We start from the raw sequence: 18105 nt of genomic DNA on the forward strand, positions 1-18105 counted from the left end.
GCAAAAATTTCTGGCTAAAATTATGATACATACTTATGTAATGAAAATTTAATGCCATCTTAAGAGAGTTATTTAGTGTTCTGGGAATGTGGCTTCATGGTAAAGTGATTGCCTAGCATTCATGAAACCCTGGGTTCAATTCCTCAGTAACACATAAACAGAAAAAGAAACACTGGAAGTGGTCCTGTGCCTCAAGTGGTAGAGGGTTAGAATTGAGAAAAAAAAAAAAAAAAAGCTGAGGAATAATTCCCAAGTGCTGAGTTTCAGCCTCAGGACTGCCAAAACAACAAGAGCAACAACAACAACAATGAACATTTAGTTAGTAAATGCAAAATAAAGAACCCAAACTTGGAATATATAATTGTTCCTTCCATACTGATACTTGACAATAGTCCCTAATTCATGTACTTTACCTATATTAGGATACTGTGTTAAAAAAAGTTTTGCTCATTAGGTCAGGGCAATTAATGCCAGGAATGTGCTTAGATGTCAGGTGTAGATTAATTCTGGAAATTCACATATTCCAGGATTTTGAGAGGGGTCACTGCTAATCAAAATGAAAAGGGTAGTCTAAGTGAGATTTGGAAATCATTTTGGCCAATCATAGCACCAAAAATGCAGAGGCTAATTAACAGTCGTGACAGAAGAGAAGGAATAACTCCAGATGGAAGGAAAAAATGATAGTAGCTAAGGTATAGCAGAAATAGTTCTAGGGAACCATTTTTGGTTATTGAAGAACTAGTTATCAACTAGGCTTATTCCTCATTGTTTTAGCATTCTAAATCTCTTAGGCTAGATAAATCTGTCTCCTTCTATGCTGTTCTTTCATATCTGATATCCTTTGCTTTCTGAAAATCTCTTTCTATATTTCTCTATGAACATTTCCTAATACTAAATACACCTACACAGATGTCACAGGATGCTAATGTAAGGGTCCCATAGCTCATGAGTCATTAATGTAACAAAATGGAAAAGGAGGAGATATTTATTGCTACCTCAATTTTTCTGGAAAGCTGCAATGTCATCATTTGGTTCAAATTTCCATTCTTTGTCTACATAGTGTCATTAAGTGCACATAAATGCAAATATGAGCCAGGTACTGGTGGCTCTTGCCTGTAATCCTAGCTAAAACCAGAGGATTGTGATTCAAATCCAGCCTGGTCAGGAAAGTCCATGAAACACTTATCTTCAATTAGCCACCAGAAACCCAGAAGTGGTGCTGTAGCTAAAGTGGTACAGCATTCAAGTTGAGCTGAAGAGCTGAGAGACAGTGCCCAGGATCAGTGTTCAATCCACACAATCAAAAAAAAGTGCAAATATGGCTTTAAGTTTCCCCCAAAGGAATGATTAAGTCAACAGTAATCTTCCCAAAGGATTCAGTGCACCTACTTTTGCTGAGTTATTTAAGTTATGGTTTCTTTAATGAACATATTCTCTTCTTTAAAAATGGTCAAAGATTAGCTTTATCGTAAACTTCATCTAATATTTCTTGGTTCAAAAGAGAAGTCCAAACAGTTGTTGTCACTTAGCTTTCTTACTGTCTTAGTTCAAAGCCAACCAGGCAGGAGAGTCTGTCAAACTCTTATCTGAAATTAAACACCAAAAAACCAGAAATGGAGTTTTGGCTCAAGCAGTTGTGTACTAGCTTTGGGGGCAGGTCGGAAAGAAAGACAACTGTTCAGGGACAGGTTCCAGCCTCTGAGTTCAAGCCCCAGAACTAGCACAAAGTAAACAAACAAGCAAACAACACAATTCCTGGGTATTTCTTTGGGACTCTCCTTAAAGGAGTAGTGGTCCGATAAGAGGCTGGTTTTGCTGATCATACTCTCTGGATCCTGCTTTTTTGAAATCTTTATTGCTATGGAAAACTCAGGACCAGACTAAAGGAATTGATAACTGACTCCTGCAACAAGAGAATCATCTCAGGAGTGAAACATCCATCCATAAGACACTTCAGCACCTCCATATCTTTGTTTATTTGCAGTAGAACACTTTTAAAACAAAGTTATTTCCTTTTGTTATGCTGGCCTTCAAATGGCATATTGTTTCCTTTTGTAATACTCTCAACTACAAGTTTACAGACAAGTTTTATATGAATAAAGAACACACTCAAAATTGTCAGGAAGAAAGTTTCCTTCAAGCCTTGAATTCTTTTCTTGTACAGTAAAAAGGAAATCAAAAGTTAACTTGAACTTTGTCATTCCTCTATGCTCAATTCGTCTCCTGAGATCGATTTCCACATCTAGTAACAGTTACTTCCGCTTACTTCCAGTAACAATCTATGGTGCTGCTCCAGAAAAAAAATGAATGTTTTCTGGCTTCATTGAAATAGCACAAGGACACTTTTGGACATGAGGTAACACGTGTTTCAGAGACAACTTAGTAAGGAGAAAATATGAAATTTAAATTGTTTATGAATACTTTTTTCATGAGTACATTTTGTTCAAAGTTCTTAAGTGCTCTGTAAATTATGGTGAATTTTAAATGGGAGAAGGTTCTCAAATCATTTTTTGTGAGTGTATGCGCTGTGCATTAATTTCCCAAGTGTACACGAGTGAACAGTAAGAGAAACAATAACAATAATACGAAAGAGAAGTTCTGTGTTTATTTAAAAGGCTTCAGTAAAATATAGAACACTCTACAAATAGGACAACATTGAAACAATAAAGCCAAGTCCAGTATGTAGATTTATGGGAGTGATATAGAGAAAGCATTACTTCTATGTGGAAGATGAAGCCAAATCCTTTCTAAATCACGCTTTATAAACACGTAATTTTGTAAAAAGGAGAATGGAAGAATGATTGTTTCCAATGCAAGTCACGTATGAGAGAATGGACTTAACTGGAAAAAATAGGAATTATACTAGCAATGAATCTGGTGGCTAAGATCACATTTCTTTTTTTTCCTTTTCTTATATTCTTTTTTGTAGTTGTTGGTCTTGGTACAATATGGGACTGGGCACTGTCCTTCTGCTCAAGGCTAGTGCTCTTCCACTTGAGCCACAGTGCCACTCCCAATTTTCTGGTAGTTATTGGAGAAAAGAGTCTCCAGGACTTTCCTACCTGGGCTGGCTTTAAACCCCAATCCTCAGATCTCACCACACCCAGCTTAGGACCACATTTCTAACATTGTATACTCAAGATATGTAATGTATATGTTCATCTATCTTTATATTAATTCTTGAGTTAAAAATCTGGGCTACAGGTTATACTTAACACTCACAAAAGTGTTTGTAGTTTAAAAGTTGATACTCCTGGAAAAATAAAACCTAAAAATGTAAAGGAGTCTGAGAAGTTCAATTTGTATCCAGCCTGGGCAGAACAGGCTTTGAGACACTACCTGAAATTAAACAGCCAAAAGCTGGAATACTAGTCATGAGCAAGATTGCTGAATAAGAGCATGAGGTTTTTGCATACATACACACTAACATACACATACACACAAAGGGACTTATATGTGCACACAAAAATACACAAATGAAACAACTCTCAGAATATGTAGAAAAGTTAGAAAACAATAGAAAATATGTCCTGAGTAAGACTAGAATCAAGTGATAATTTTTAATATTAGAAAGCCCTCCAGTGAACTTTCCCCAAAAAAGTTGAGAATATTACATAGCTAGGAATCAGTGATAGTAAGAGAGTCAAGCAACATTATTAACGGGATAGGATTCATGGAGGAATGAATCAGGGAACCCTGTAGGTGCATATAAAAATGTTCATATCTTGTGTGAATTGTTAGAACATCTTTGAAAATAGTACATAAAGAGTCTGAGCAGTCAGTTTAGTGGATAAGATCTTAGGAGAAGTTCAGAATTGCGAGTCTGTTTCTAGAGTAAATAAACAAACTATGGCAGGGCAATGTGATACAAGCCTGGAATTCTAGCACTTCGTCAGGAGATTAGAGAATGGAATTACATTGCAATACCTTCCCTGGACCAGGTAGAAAAACTTTGTCTCAATAAAACAAACCAAACAAAAAAAAAAAAATAAAAGGAATACACAGTTGGAATTTTGGGCTAATTTTCTCATTATGTTTTGAGAAGTCAAGTTTCCTATTGAAATGCACCTTATATATATATCCTCATTTGTGTTTTAAATGCTCTCTTATTACAGAACATTCTAGATGCAGAATGGCTCATTATTTCCATCCAAAAATTTGCAAAACTAAGTAAGCACCATTCTGTTGGATTCCAAAGAAATGTTGAAGGATTACAAAAGTTTAAGCCTGGAGAAATAGCAAAGTTCATCTAATGTAGTACTTTGTAGACTTTGTTAAATTAGAATTTAGATTTAAAATATGTATTTTTGTTTTGTTTGTAATTTTATATTCTATAGGATACTAAAAAATTATTTTTAAGTAGAGGGATTAATGGACAAATTCACAAATGATTCTTGCATTCTATTTTCCTAGAATATTCTTTCAAGAGAGTTATAATTAGAACATAGTTAATAGATAATTCCCATTGTTCATGTATACCATGTTAATGTGAATAATCTAGACAGAGTTGCTAACAAATGGATGATATCAATTTATAAATTTAGAAAAACAGCAATTTCCTCTCTGTTTATTTCTAGCTCTCTGCTCTCTCTGTTCATTTCTAGCTCTCTCTCTCTCTCTGTTCTATTCTAGCTCTCTCTCTCTGTTCTTACCTCTCTCTCTCTCTGTTCTTTTCTAGCTCTCTCTGCTCTAGCTCTTTCCTCTCTTTTCAAGCTCTCTCTCATTCCCAGCCACGTGGAGTGCGAACCTTGCCTGGTCCCAGCAGGCCTACTGAATAAACCTACCCCTTACCTGAATACCACGTGCATGCTGGTGCTGTCCTTACTCGGCTACCTCTTTTTAAAAAACCTAACATAAATGGTGCCGTGACTCGGATAAAGAGCTTAAAGTCAGGATAGCTGGGATTTCTCTCTGTGTTTTTTCCCTCTTTTTTCTTTTTTTTGTTTGCTTTTTCCTTTTTTGCTCTGAGGAATACCCACAGTTCTGACTGCCTTTTGCGAACCAGTCTGTCTGTGGCGGAAACAGCGCATCAATACCATTGCTGGCCTTCACATCCATGTCCACACCACTTCTCTACTCTGGCCCTGGTAACTGAGGCCCAACCATCTGATGTGCTTTGTTAGCAAAGATGTCTAAATGTTGTCAAAATTTTAGGTTTTGAGATTTGCCTTTTTTTGTTTTGTGTTGTGTATTCTACTACTGACTACATGGTTCTAAAATACTGGGCATATCTATGCTAAAATTCTCATCACGTCTAATGAGTTTTGTCATTGCAGAATATTTGTTGGTCAGTTCTTGATAGGAGCAGGTAAGCTCTACTTATTCTACTTGATCTCCTTGTTGCTTTAATTGGAAATAACAAAGGGCTTTTGTGGCAAAGATTTCAGTTCAAAGCCAGCTCGGGCTGAAAAATCCCTAAGACTCCATCTTCCAGCTAAGCTCTGCAAGTGATACTATAACTCAAAGTGGTTCAGTGCTAGCCTTGAGCAGAAGTGCTCAGGGACAGTGCCCAGGCCTTGAGTTCAAACCTAGTTGAACACTGGAAGTGTTATTGTAACTCAACGTGGTAGAGCACTAGCCTTGAGCAGAAGTGCTCAGGGACTCTGCCCACACATGGAGTTCAAATCTTGAATACCAACTGGGAGAAGCCATCCGAGCAACGAGCACCTAGACTCAGCCAGTCTGGGGAACAAGGAAACATGGAGAGGACTAAGAGGAGATAATATCACATCAGCTACTTTGTGCCTGCACTTTCAAAATTAACCAGAGCCGGGAGGTCAGTGGAAGTAAGAAGCCTATCCAGCCAATGGTTATACCTGTCTACATATTAACTGAACAGGAATTTATATTCTTGCATTTGTCACCTGACTTCTCTACTTAGTCGCCAGATGTCAGAAGTAGGTAGGGACATTTCTACCAACATTTTCAGCCCCAAGTCCTTCCTCTTGCCATTTATTTGCCGTTTAGTATTTTTTTTTCCAGCCGCTCAATGCTCATGAGACTTCTCCAGACTTCACCCAAGGACTCAATCCACCAAGGGACAGCTACTGCTCACTGCCTTCTGGGAGGGGACCAAATTCCAGCCTTTTGCCCCTATTGTCCAAGCCCCTTGTCAGCAGGAAGTAGCCAGAGAGAATCCTTGCCCTATTTCAAGATTATTAAAAGGCTGGAATGTAAGGTCCACCCCTAGATGGCTAGCAGACTCCACCCTCCTCACAGCAAAGTCTCCACCCAGTACCTGTGTTACCTAGGCAACTGGGATGCCTAGAAGAGGTCACATCTGAATTTGATGTGGGCGCGCCTTTCCCCGCCCATACCCTAGATAAGGCCTACCACAGGCCCAGGCGCTCTCTCTGTTCCTTTCTAGCTCTCTGCTCTCTCTGTTCATTTCTAGATCTCTCTCTCTCTCTGTTCTGTTCTAGCTCTCTCTCTCTGTTCTTACCTCTCTCTCTCTGTTCTTTTCTAGTTCTCTCTGCTCTAGCTCTTTCCTCTCTTTTCCAGCTCTTTCTAATTCCCAGCCACGTGGAGTGCCAACCTTGCCTGGTCCCAGCAGGCCTACTGAATAAACCTACCCCTTACCTGAAAAAAAAAAAGAAAAACAGCAATTTTTGAGGGTTTGGTTTAAAATGGTATGAAGAGAGTAGTTGTGTGACATCTTCTTTTTTCAACCTCTAAGTAACACAGGAAGCCATTTCCTTATTTACGTGCCTCTGTATACATTGAGAAAAATGCTAGGTTTGGGGTTTGTACTCAACATTGTTTTTGTTTTATTGGTTTGCCTAGAGCTTGAACTCTTGGCCTGGACAGTGACTCTGAGTCTGTTTATGCTCAAGGCTCATGCCCTACCACTTCAAGTTCAGTGCCACTTGTGTCTGGCTTTTGTGGAGAAGTATATTGGAGATAAGATTCTAAGAAACCTTCCTGCCAGGGTGGGTTTTGAACCATAATTTTCCAATCTTAGCTTCCTGAATATCTATGATAATTAAAAAAGTATAAATATAAATAATATTTGCAAGTGATCTGATCTCAAGAATACCAGTGGAGGAAAAATTATGCATCTCAGGTTATTTTGGTATTCTTTCCAGAACACGGAGGGCATCACATTAGCAGAGGTGTAGTATTTTTCACAATAGAGATAAGCTATTCATGATATGAATTAAGGAATTTTAGGGTGCCCCTTACAAGTTGGAAACTGTTGGGCTAGGATGACTTCATGGCATAAATCTTGGGATTGATAGTCATAGAAATAACAGCTTACTCTGATAAAAAAATGCTTACTCTTGATGAATTATTACAGATGCTTCATAGTTTTATCCTCTACCAGAATGTGGCTATTTTTCTATTGACTTCTCTATCTGTACACTCCATTGGAAACTGCATCTATTGCAGAATTTTATAACATGCAAAAAAGTACTCTTTTGAATCTCTAACATATGGAATGTTGAGAATTTAAAAAGGAGTAATTATGAGTAGTTATTTGTCATATGAATTTTGAAGCAAATATATAATCTGTCCTCTTAACAAATTATTTAATTTTAAAAGTTATGGGTTTCCATAGCATTAAAGTGTTTTTCTGTTTTAGAATAAGAAAGTAATAAATTTATTCTTTTTTGAAAAATTCGGCAAGTATATTATGAAAATATTTTCTAGTTGGATAACAATCACGTTGATGACCCTCTGGTAAAAAAGAGGTAATCAATTTGAATTAGATGTCAAATAGAATTGATTTTTAAAATATTGCTACCTAAAGAATAATATTTACTGTGCCAATACAGTGAAATTACATTGTACGCAGCTTATTTTTTCAATTTTATTATCAAATTGATGTACAGTGAGGTTACAGTAATTGTAAGGTAGTGAATAAAAAACATTTCAAACTTGTTACCCCTCCTTCATTTTTCTCACAGTTTTCCTTCACCCCTTCACCCCTCACAAGTTTATAAGGTACATTTCCAACATATTGTCTTGTGAGTGTTGCTATTGCATTCGTTTTCCCTTTGTCTTTTGTCTCACCATTTTGCTTTTCCTCTTCCCTTCCCTATTTAAGGTAAATGCATACACAATACAAAATCAAATACAGCAGGAATGAACTATAGGGGAAAAACCCAAAGAAAACAAGTCACATAGTTCAACAAAAACAACAACCACAAATAAAAAAATCTGGTTCCATATCTTGGAATTCATTTTGCTTAGCATCAGCTTATATGGCTATATATACGCAGTACAAAGCTACTGGAAAATAATAGTTGCATGGACACTATATCATGAAAAGAGCATGTTAACATTTGGATGTTAAAGGTGGAATTAGGATTGGTGAATTCGCGGTTCTGATAAAGAAATTTCAAGAGTTTTAAAGTATGACAGGTAAATTTGAATTGTTCAAAATTTTTAACAACTTAGCCTATTAACAAAATTTAAAATTTCCTGGGAGAATAGGCTTTCATGCAAAGAAATCCATGGAGACTTAGTAGAGAGGAAGCAATGTGGGTGAAGATGGCTCTTTTTCACACTAAACAAACCTCAGAAACATTGCTGTAAATACGGTTGGTTCCCTTGGAATCATCCTTACCCAGGAAATATATTCTCACTGTGTGAAACAAGGTTGTATTGGAATTTAAATTCAAGTTCTTAAAAAATAAGACATCAAAATTTGTGAATTTACCTTTAATTACCAAACAGTAATTCTCTGAAAAAGATAATTTGAGTCAAAATATTTAGGGAGAAAGTGCCCTCCAAAATGCAAGAAGGTGTTGGGTTTACACATTTCTGTTTGTAACACTTTCCACAATGTCTTTGCACTTGAAGCAGTGAAACAGAAAAAAATCTGATTATATAATTATGTAATTATGTAATTATATAATTATATAATTCAAACCAATGATTTCACATTTCTAAGTGGCTCACAAAAAATAATATCTTTAATAACATGAGATAGTGAAGACTTCTCTTATTCCATAAGCCAAAATGTTTTGGGTTCAGAAAAGAATTGAGCAAATGGAAAAGGTAAGAAAACGTAGTTCTTAGAAGCCCTAGCTAAGCGTATTGGCTTTAGCAGTGAAGGGAGTCCAAAAATTTTATATAAATTGTATTAATATTTTTTGGAGCTTCCGGTCGTGGGGCCTGAACTCTGGGCCTGGGTCCCTCAGGTCTTCAGGTCAAGGCTAGTGCTCTACCACTTGAGCCACAGCACCACTTTCGGCTTTTTTTCTTTTTGCTTATGTGGTGCTGAGGAATCAAACCCAGGGTCTCAGGCATTCAAGGCAAGCACTCTACCAAAGAGCCAACTTCCCAGCCCTAAATTGTGTTAATATTTTTACTAACTAAAATGATTTTACGGAGCCTATTTGGCTCACTACAATGCCGAACAGATTGAATGGAGACATGGAAATACATTCCACATCCAAATGAGGCAACTTAAAGAGTTTTCAAAGACAAATCATGAAGATTTAACAGTGGTGGAGCCCATATAGTCCTTCAGCTTCACTAGACTTGAAGCCAAGATGCTGTGATTAATTGGAAATCAGGCAAGAGCTAAGAGGAGGACATAGAAGCAGGACATAGAAGAATTGACCTTTTGTAACAGACACTGTCTTTCTAGGTATAGGTGATTTATCTCTACTCTCCTCCATACATCTTGGTGAACAAATTCAAGACAAAGAGAAAAATGATCTATTGAAATAATTTTGCATAGAATAACTTCATTGTTCCTGATATGGTATCTAAGGAGAGTCTTACAATAGAAGATAAAAGTGCAGTATTTTTCAGTTTCCTCTAAGCATCTTCTTAGCAAAATATATCTTTTAGGTTAGAATTGATTGAACCAAAAAGTGATGGAGTACTTATGTTTGTGGGCACTTTAGACACAAGAAGACTTTCAAGGTAAGAGAAAAAATACAGCCAAATATTTGTGATCACAACTTCTTGGACTGTTTTCTGGAGACAAAGTTTTACATTACACTTCTTCTCATTGACATAGATGTTGTTTCATGGCAACCAAGTGCAAGAGGGAAGTTTCATAGACTCGCTTGGCCAATTAATCAGCATGAAAGAAGAAAATGGCAAATAATATTTAATGAATTACTTTGACCAATTACTTTGCCAGAGGAAAGAAGGAAAAATATAATTCAAAATCAATTGACTTAAAAGTATGAAGAAAGTGTAGTGAAGAAAGATTAGAGAAAATATGGAGGATTGTTTTCTCTCCAGTGGAGTAATGCGTTCTTGATCTTGTTTCTTCCATTCTATCTTCACAAGCTATCAAGTGTGTCTCACGACTGGATTATCCAGTTCAGACAGAGAACTCCTAGAAGAAAGATACTATTTGCAGGAGATGTAGGTGATTGTGATTTATAACCTTAGACAATCTATTTAAATCTGTTCAAAATTCTTTCCTATCCCAAACTTCTCTCTTTGGACAGCGTTGTTTACTTTTCCCAAGACTACCCTTCATTAACTGCTTAAAATTTTGGGAAGAAATATTCATACTCTCTAGATATTTCTGGTTGGTTGTGATTTTTGTGTGTTTTTGTTTTTTGTTGTTGTTTTTTTTTTTTTTTTTTTGTCGGTCGTGGGGCTTGAAATCTGGGCCTGGGCACTGTCCTTCAGCTCTTCAGCTCAAGGCGAGCGCTCTACCACTTGAGCTACAGCACCACTTCCGGTTTTCTGGTGGTTTATTTGAGATAGGAGTCTCACGGTCTCTCCTGCCTGGGCTGGCTTTGAACCGCGATCCTCAGATCTCAGCCTCCTGAGTAGCTAGGATTACAGGCGTGAGCCACCAGCGCCCGGCTTTTTGTTGTGTTTTTAAACTGAATTTCAAAAGGTTGTGCAAGTGTGTTACAATTAAATATATCCATCTAATTGTCCATTGCTCTTGGATCAGAGTCACTCCTTCCATCATTCTCAACCAAATGCTTCTCCAATATTTATTTCAGATTTACCACTTCCTTTATCATATGTGTACATTGAGTATTCTAGCTGTACTTGCCCCTTGTTCATTTTTCATTCATTCTATGTCTTTACTATAATTTCTTTCTGTTTTCAACTTCCTGATAGTCATCCTGTTAAACTGTCTATTAATACTTTGAAAGGTTTATATACATTTCATGGAGTTTCCATTCTGCATATGCTTGAACTGATGTCAGCTTATATTTCCATAATTCATTCATCTGCAGTAACAATTTGCAAGACTGGAGACGTGAAGCACTTAAACATGATTTTATTCTCATCCATTTGGAAGATTAATCTTCAGTCAAAAAGAAAGTGAAAAAATGCATAGAATGTACTCCTAGCTACCAATTTTTATACATAGCTTTGTACAGTGGTGTGATTGTTTTATTTTACATGGTATAATATTTTTTACTACCTATAAGTTTTGGAAAAAGAAAAAAACTAAAATTTATTCCTATATAGGAATGTGATAGAAATAGAAGACAGATTTTATGTTTTTCATATCTCTGATGAGTACCCATATCAAGACCTAAAGTCATATTTCTCCCTATGTTACACAGATAGGGAAAACATAATATTACATATGATAAGACAACTATTTGTGACATTTTAAAATGTGCCTTATTAAATGATGACATTTACTTTATTAGCAAACGTTTTGGTTTGAAATTTGGCAGGCTGATCTATTTAACACATTTCTGGAAGGCTCCTATTGAAAAACACAAATTGTGGTTGGTTATTTCTAGACTTCAATGAATGGTTGAACGTGTTTGGCATTAGTGCTGGGTAAATAATTCAACTCTATTGTAACTTGCTCCCTACACATGAAAAACTTGTAATGTCACTAAGTATCATCTACTTGTCAAATGTTATTTTGGCGAATGTGATTTTAAAAAGTTAATTTGTAAAGGAATAACTTTCAGTCGATTAAATGTAGATTATCATTGGTTTGAGAGTGACATTTTATACCACTGAACCATGTTGTACTGAAGTCCCAGTGTTTTGCAGCACTAAGGATCTTCTCAATGTTTTTCTGAATTACATTTGAACTCTAAGTAAATTTTTCTGGATCTTGGTAGACCAATTATGGATCTATCCTTCCAGGAACTATTTTTTGGCCCACTTATGCTGGACTAAAATCTTTCATTAATCATAGCGGAGGGGTATTAAAAATAATCTTATGACACCTTGTGAACTTGCTCACTGATATGGGCTGGCCATCTGTAAGTTGAATGTTTGAATCATAGTACATACTCTCAAAATTTGTGATCTCATCTTTCATTTTAAGTTGCCTTGCATTTCACAATTGGTTACTGCTAAATCCTGCATCTCAAGGAATTGGGGCCCTGAAATATAGGAAATGAGAAATTGAAATGGGTCTTCAATTACTTTGTTGCATGTTGCATGGGCCTATGTGAGAAGTCTTGCCCTTGTTATCTGATGATGCAGGTAACTGGTACCTGGGATCATAGGAATCATTGGGTCGTGCAGAAGAATAATATTTGTTTGACATCTTATCAGAAAAATTTGAGCATAATCAGTAGGAATGCTTCAGAAATATGGAGAAAAACAGTTTGGAATCAGTGAATTAAAACAATAAACAGAGAAGCAGAGTAAAATCCCTTATAGATTAGAGGAAAACAAAATTGGTTTTTTACCATGTGAATTCAGAAAACCAAGAACAGTTTGAATGTATCACAAGTTTATACCAAAGACACTGCGTTAATACTTTTTATATTCTAATATACATTTTAAACCTAATTATTTGTATTCCAATTCTATTTATTGGAATAAATAAATTTTAATTTATTTGTGAAATTATCAACTAATTCTAGTAAGTTTCATTGTGTGAAATATAAAATCAGCACATATAAATATAAAATATATAACTATATATAATATAAGAAAAAAGACATATGTTTTGCATTGTTCTGTTGTGGTTACAGTATCAAAGGCAACTCTGTTTTAAAGTATTATTACATTATCTCTACCTCAGTGTTTGATAGAGTTGCACCTAAAGATTTACTATTTGTAGATTTACAGCCTGTAGGCAAGAGAAAACACTGTGATGAAAACATTACCAATTTAAGGCCTAATAATGAGAAGAAACATCTGGACTTCTCCTGCAACTATGAAAATATTTGGTGATAGTAATGCAGTAGTGTAACTTCCTACCTGGTAGGATGGTAGACAGGCCAGGATATTAAGTAATCATGAATATGATCGATTTTTTCCCCTTCTTGGCTTTAGTTACTTTTGAAATGTTAGATATAATAAACAATTATATTTTGATAAAATACCTTCTAGTCTGAACAGTTATGACTGAATTGTTCATCTCTCTATGATCCCTTGTAAGTAAGATTATTGTTGTTCAAGTAAAACAATCTATGGTGTCAGGGTAAGATATTCTGATTGGTCTGTTCCTACATGGAAGAAGAATAAAGGGTCAGGTAGACATTTGTGCCAGTAAGACCTCACTTGGGAAAATGTCAAATGCAGAAGGTTAGAAGTAGCTCTTAAGCAAGGCTTACTTTGAATCCATTAGCTCCACAAAGCTAATTCAGTTGGATCAATTAGTACATGAAAAAGCCATCACCTTTGGACCTAGCAATAAATTATTGAAAGTATGATCAAATTCCAAATGAAAAAGACTTAAAATTGTCATTGACAAAAAAAATTGCAAATGTGAGCATTAAGATGAACAATATATATTTTTTTCCACTATTCACAGAATTTTAGGGAAATAAGATCAGTAGCATTGTCAGGAACAATATAGTTTCCTTATTACAAGTAGGCAACGGTGGATATAAGTCTGTATAAAGATTGCATCATTAACTGCTTAAATTTGGAAGATACTACATGCTTCAGCAGCACGTATTCCCAATTACAATACAGAGATTAACATGGCAATTGCACAAGGATGATATGAAAATTTGTGAAGTATTCCGTATTTTTCTTTCTTCAGATGCAAGAAATGAAAAACATTTATTAAAAAGTTGATTACAAAATAACAAGTGTAACAACATACGTAATTCATATAATTAAATTTAGTTTGACATCAGTGTATTAAATCTTCACCTCAGAAAGGCGTTTACATACCATAAACTTTACAAAACTTTTGAAATTAGACAACATTGTCATTTTATCCCAAAGAAAAATAATATTAGGACCTAGGAAAAAAAGGAATCTAAAACTATCTATATGGAATACAATCTGAAAGGACACATTATACAAACATAGAATATTTTAAAATATTCTTTTTCAGACAAGCACCAGAAATACTTTAGTTTCTGTACTATTCATTTAAATAGATAAGTTAAAATTATTTCTGATTAAAATTTCACAAACTCTGCAGAAATCATTATACATGTATACAAAAACTCTTGAATACATTTTGACATCCAATGCAGGCAATTCACTTGGAAGAATTCCACGGAATTCATGAATTTTTTACAGTAAGTATTGGTGTTGCCGGACGCTGGTGGCTCAAACTATAAAAAGAATTTTGAGGTATTACCAGGTGTAATAGACTCAGACAGGCCTACCACTATAAAGGTCATGATAAGGTCTCTAAAAGAGACTATTCAAGTTAATAAAGGGCAGAGGATTGCCCAAATATTTTACTCTCATATTTAAACTTGCCTAATCCCACACTGACTCAAAACAGAAAAGGAGGGTTTGGCACCACAGATACTGTAGCCTGGGTTCAGGAAATTACAGATAAAAGGCCTTACAAGGCCATTAAAGTCAATGGAAAACAAATAACAGGACTCTTAGACACAGGAGCTGACAGATCCTGTATAGCTGGAAAAGATTGTCCCATGGCCTGGCCAGTGCAAGAGACTTCTTCTTCCTTAATTGGATTAGGGATGGCTTCTAATGTAGCTTAGTCAGCTCAGAGACTCAAATGGGTATGTGAAGGGCAGTAAGGCCACTTCAAACCTTATGTTGTTCCCACCTTGCCCTTTTCTTTATGGGGCAGTGACATCATGCAAGACATGAAAATAAAATAGGACAAATAGACTCCTCATCGAAGGAGCAAAATTTTTCATAGAGGCCACTGACGAACAGCTTTATGCTGACAAAATAATATGGAAAAGTGTTGATCCTGTATGGATTAATCAGTGGCCCCTAACTCAAGAAAAGATTGAAGCCACACAGGACTTAGTTCAAGAACAATTGAGTCAAAGGAAGAATAGAAAAGACTACCAGTTCATGGAATACTCCAATTTTTGTCATTAAAAAAGAAGTCAGGAAAATGGAGATTATTACAAGATCTGAGGGCAATTAATGAGACCATGCATAACATGGGAGCCCTTCAACCAGGTCTACCCTCTCCTGTTGCAGTCCCACAGGGTAGATACATAATAATAATAAACTTACAGGATTGCTTTTTTACAATAAAATTACAATCAGAAGATTCCAAGAGATTTGCTTTCAGTGTCCCTTCGGCTAATTTTAAACAAACTTATAATAGGTACCAATGGAAAGTGCTACCTCAGGGCATGAAAAACAGCCCTACCTTATGTCAACAATATGTGAAAAGGGCTATAGAACAAATTAGAGAAAAATATCCAGGGGCATATATTATTCATTATATGGATGATATACTTATGGCCGATGAAACTAGAGAAAAGACAGAAAAAATATTACAGGATATGGTAGAACAATTAACAAAATTCGGTTTGATAATAATAGCTCCTGATAAAGTTCAACATGAATGACCTTTAAATTATCTGGGAAAAGTGATTGGACATGATTATATTATGTCTCAAAAGACACAAATTAGAACAGATAAACGAAAAACATTAAATGATTTCCAAAAATTATTAGGGAATATTAATTGGATTCGGCCTAGTTTAAAAATAGCTACAGGACAATTAGATCCTTTGATGAAAATGTTGGACAGAGACCCTAATCCTAAATCTACCAGGAAAATAACTCCTGCCGCCTTATCCTGTATAAAATTGGTAGAAAAAGCATTGAATACAGCTAAAATACAGAAAATTAATATTGTACAAACATGGTCCTTTAAAATTCTGGCTACAAGCTTTACTCCCACAGGATGTTTTTGGCAGGATGGGATACTAGAATGGATCCATTATTCCCATAACCCTGGAAAAATAGTTGCTTCATATCCCTTTTTTAGTGCTAATTTGATTTTAAAGGCTAGATTAAGAGCTAGAGAATTATTTGGCCAAGAAATACCTAACATTATTATCCCTTATAAGAAACAATTAGATCATTTGATACGATTTGATGATGATTGGAAAATTGCTGTATTAACTTACACAGGTAAAATAAGCTTTCATATGTCCCAACATCCTTTTATACTGAAACCCCTGTGATATTTCCAAAGGTTTTGGTTACAGAACCTTTGGGAGGGGCATTAAGTATTTTTACAGATGGATCTTCTAGCGGAAAGTCTGTGGTTTATTGCAGTACAAAACCACCATTAATATCTTCTGACCCAACTGTACCTGCACAACAGATTATTGCAGTTCTGCTAGCCTTTCAAAATTATTCAGAGGAGTTTAACCTTTACACAGATTCGCGCTATGTGGTTTCCTTGTTTCCTGCCATTGAAACAGCCCTAGTTACTGGTCATTCTAAAGTAAAAGACTAATTAATAAAATTACAACAGCTATTACAACAAAGAACGACAAAGGCATTTGTGGGACACATCAGGGGGCATAGTAATCTCCCTGTACCTTTGTCTCAAGGGAACAAGTTAGCAGACTTATTAACTAAGGAAAGTCATGTAATGTCAGCTTTAGAAGAAGCTCAGGAAAGTCATAGACTACACCATCTGAATGCTAATGCCTTAAGAAAGATGTTTCAAGTGTCCTGAGAACAGGCAAGACAAATTGTAAGGGAATGTGAGGCATGCCTGGAAGTTTTTCATCCACAAAAAATGGGAGTTAATCCTAGAGGCTTAAAGCCTAGAGTTCTGTGGCAAATGGATTTTACCCATGTAACAAAATTTGGGAAACTCTCCTTTGTCCATGTTACTATAAAGACTTATTCTCATGCTATGGTTGCTACAGCCCATTCTGGAGAGGCTGTGAAAGATGTTATTCAACATTTGGTTAAAGCCTTTGTAGACCTAGGAATTCCTAAGGAAATAAAAACTCACAATGGACCAGCATACACCTCCAATGCTTTTGCTAAATTTTGTGCACAATGGAAAATCGTGCACAAAACAGGGATTCTGTATAATCCACAAGGCCAAGCAATCATAAAACGAGCTCATCAGACCTTAAAAAGTCAATTGACAAGAATTAGACAGGGAGGAGAGAAGCAATACTTCCCCCATTACACTATTAACCATGCTTTACTGGTTCTTAATTATTTCAATGCTGATGAGCAAGGAATAACCCCAATGATGAGACATTGGGGCATGGGAAAAACTACAACTTTTCCTTTACTAAAATGGAAGGATCTACTTACTGGAACCTGGCGTGGGCCAGACATCCTGTTAACATCCGGGAGAGGCTATGCTTATGTTTTCCCACAGAATGCAGAATCCCCCATTTGGGTCCCAAACAGACTCATCAGGCCTTTCTTGGGCCCAAAAAAGAGACAGGAAGAAAATGAAAATACATCAGCAGAGAAAACTGGAGCAGAAGATAAAGACTCTCTCTCTATCACCACCACAGGCTAATTTAACAAAAACCGCAACACCACCTATATGGGGAAAGATCAAGAAGCTGGTTGAAAAGGCCCGGCACATTTTGTTAATGAGTTAAATAAGGATGTTTCTCTAACATTAACAGAGCAAAAAATTATTGATCCAAAATTAAAAAAAAAAAACAAAATAGAGGCTTTGGAAAAAGTAGTCTTAAAGTTAAGGACTGAAGTCAATAATCTAAAAACCCAGCTGACAACTAGCTGTCATCAGTCATTTAAATATACTTGTGTTACCCCATTACCTTATAATGAGAGCTTAGATTGGGAAGTTACCAAAGTGCATTTACAAAAATTCTGGAAGGACAATAGCTTAATTCATGAGATAGGACAGCTACAGGAAGATATCTCAGCCCTTAGTCAAGCTCATTTGGAAACCGTGGGGATAAATTCTTTGGCAGCAGACTTACAGAGAGGATTAAAAAGTCTTAATCCTTTAGATTGGTGGCACTACTTGATTACATTTGAAGT

At 35.9% G+C, this 18105-nt stretch overlaps 1 pseudogene; it reads left to right on the top strand.

Annotated features, from left to right (window-relative positions):
* Positions 1-13806: 13806 nt before the first annotated feature.
* On the top strand, positions 13807-13902 carry LOC138818276 (U6 spliceosomal RNA; annotated as a pseudogene).
* The last annotated feature ends 4203 nt before the right edge of the window (positions 13903-18105 follow it).

Source organism: Dipodomys merriami, unplaced genomic scaffold (assembly GCF_024711535.1).
Source record: "Dipodomys merriami isolate MVZ:Mamm:240054 unplaced genomic scaffold, mDipMer1.0.p SCAF_726, whole genome shotgun sequence".
Lineage (NCBI taxonomy): Eukaryota > Metazoa > Chordata > Mammalia > Rodentia > Heteromyidae > Dipodomys > Dipodomys merriami.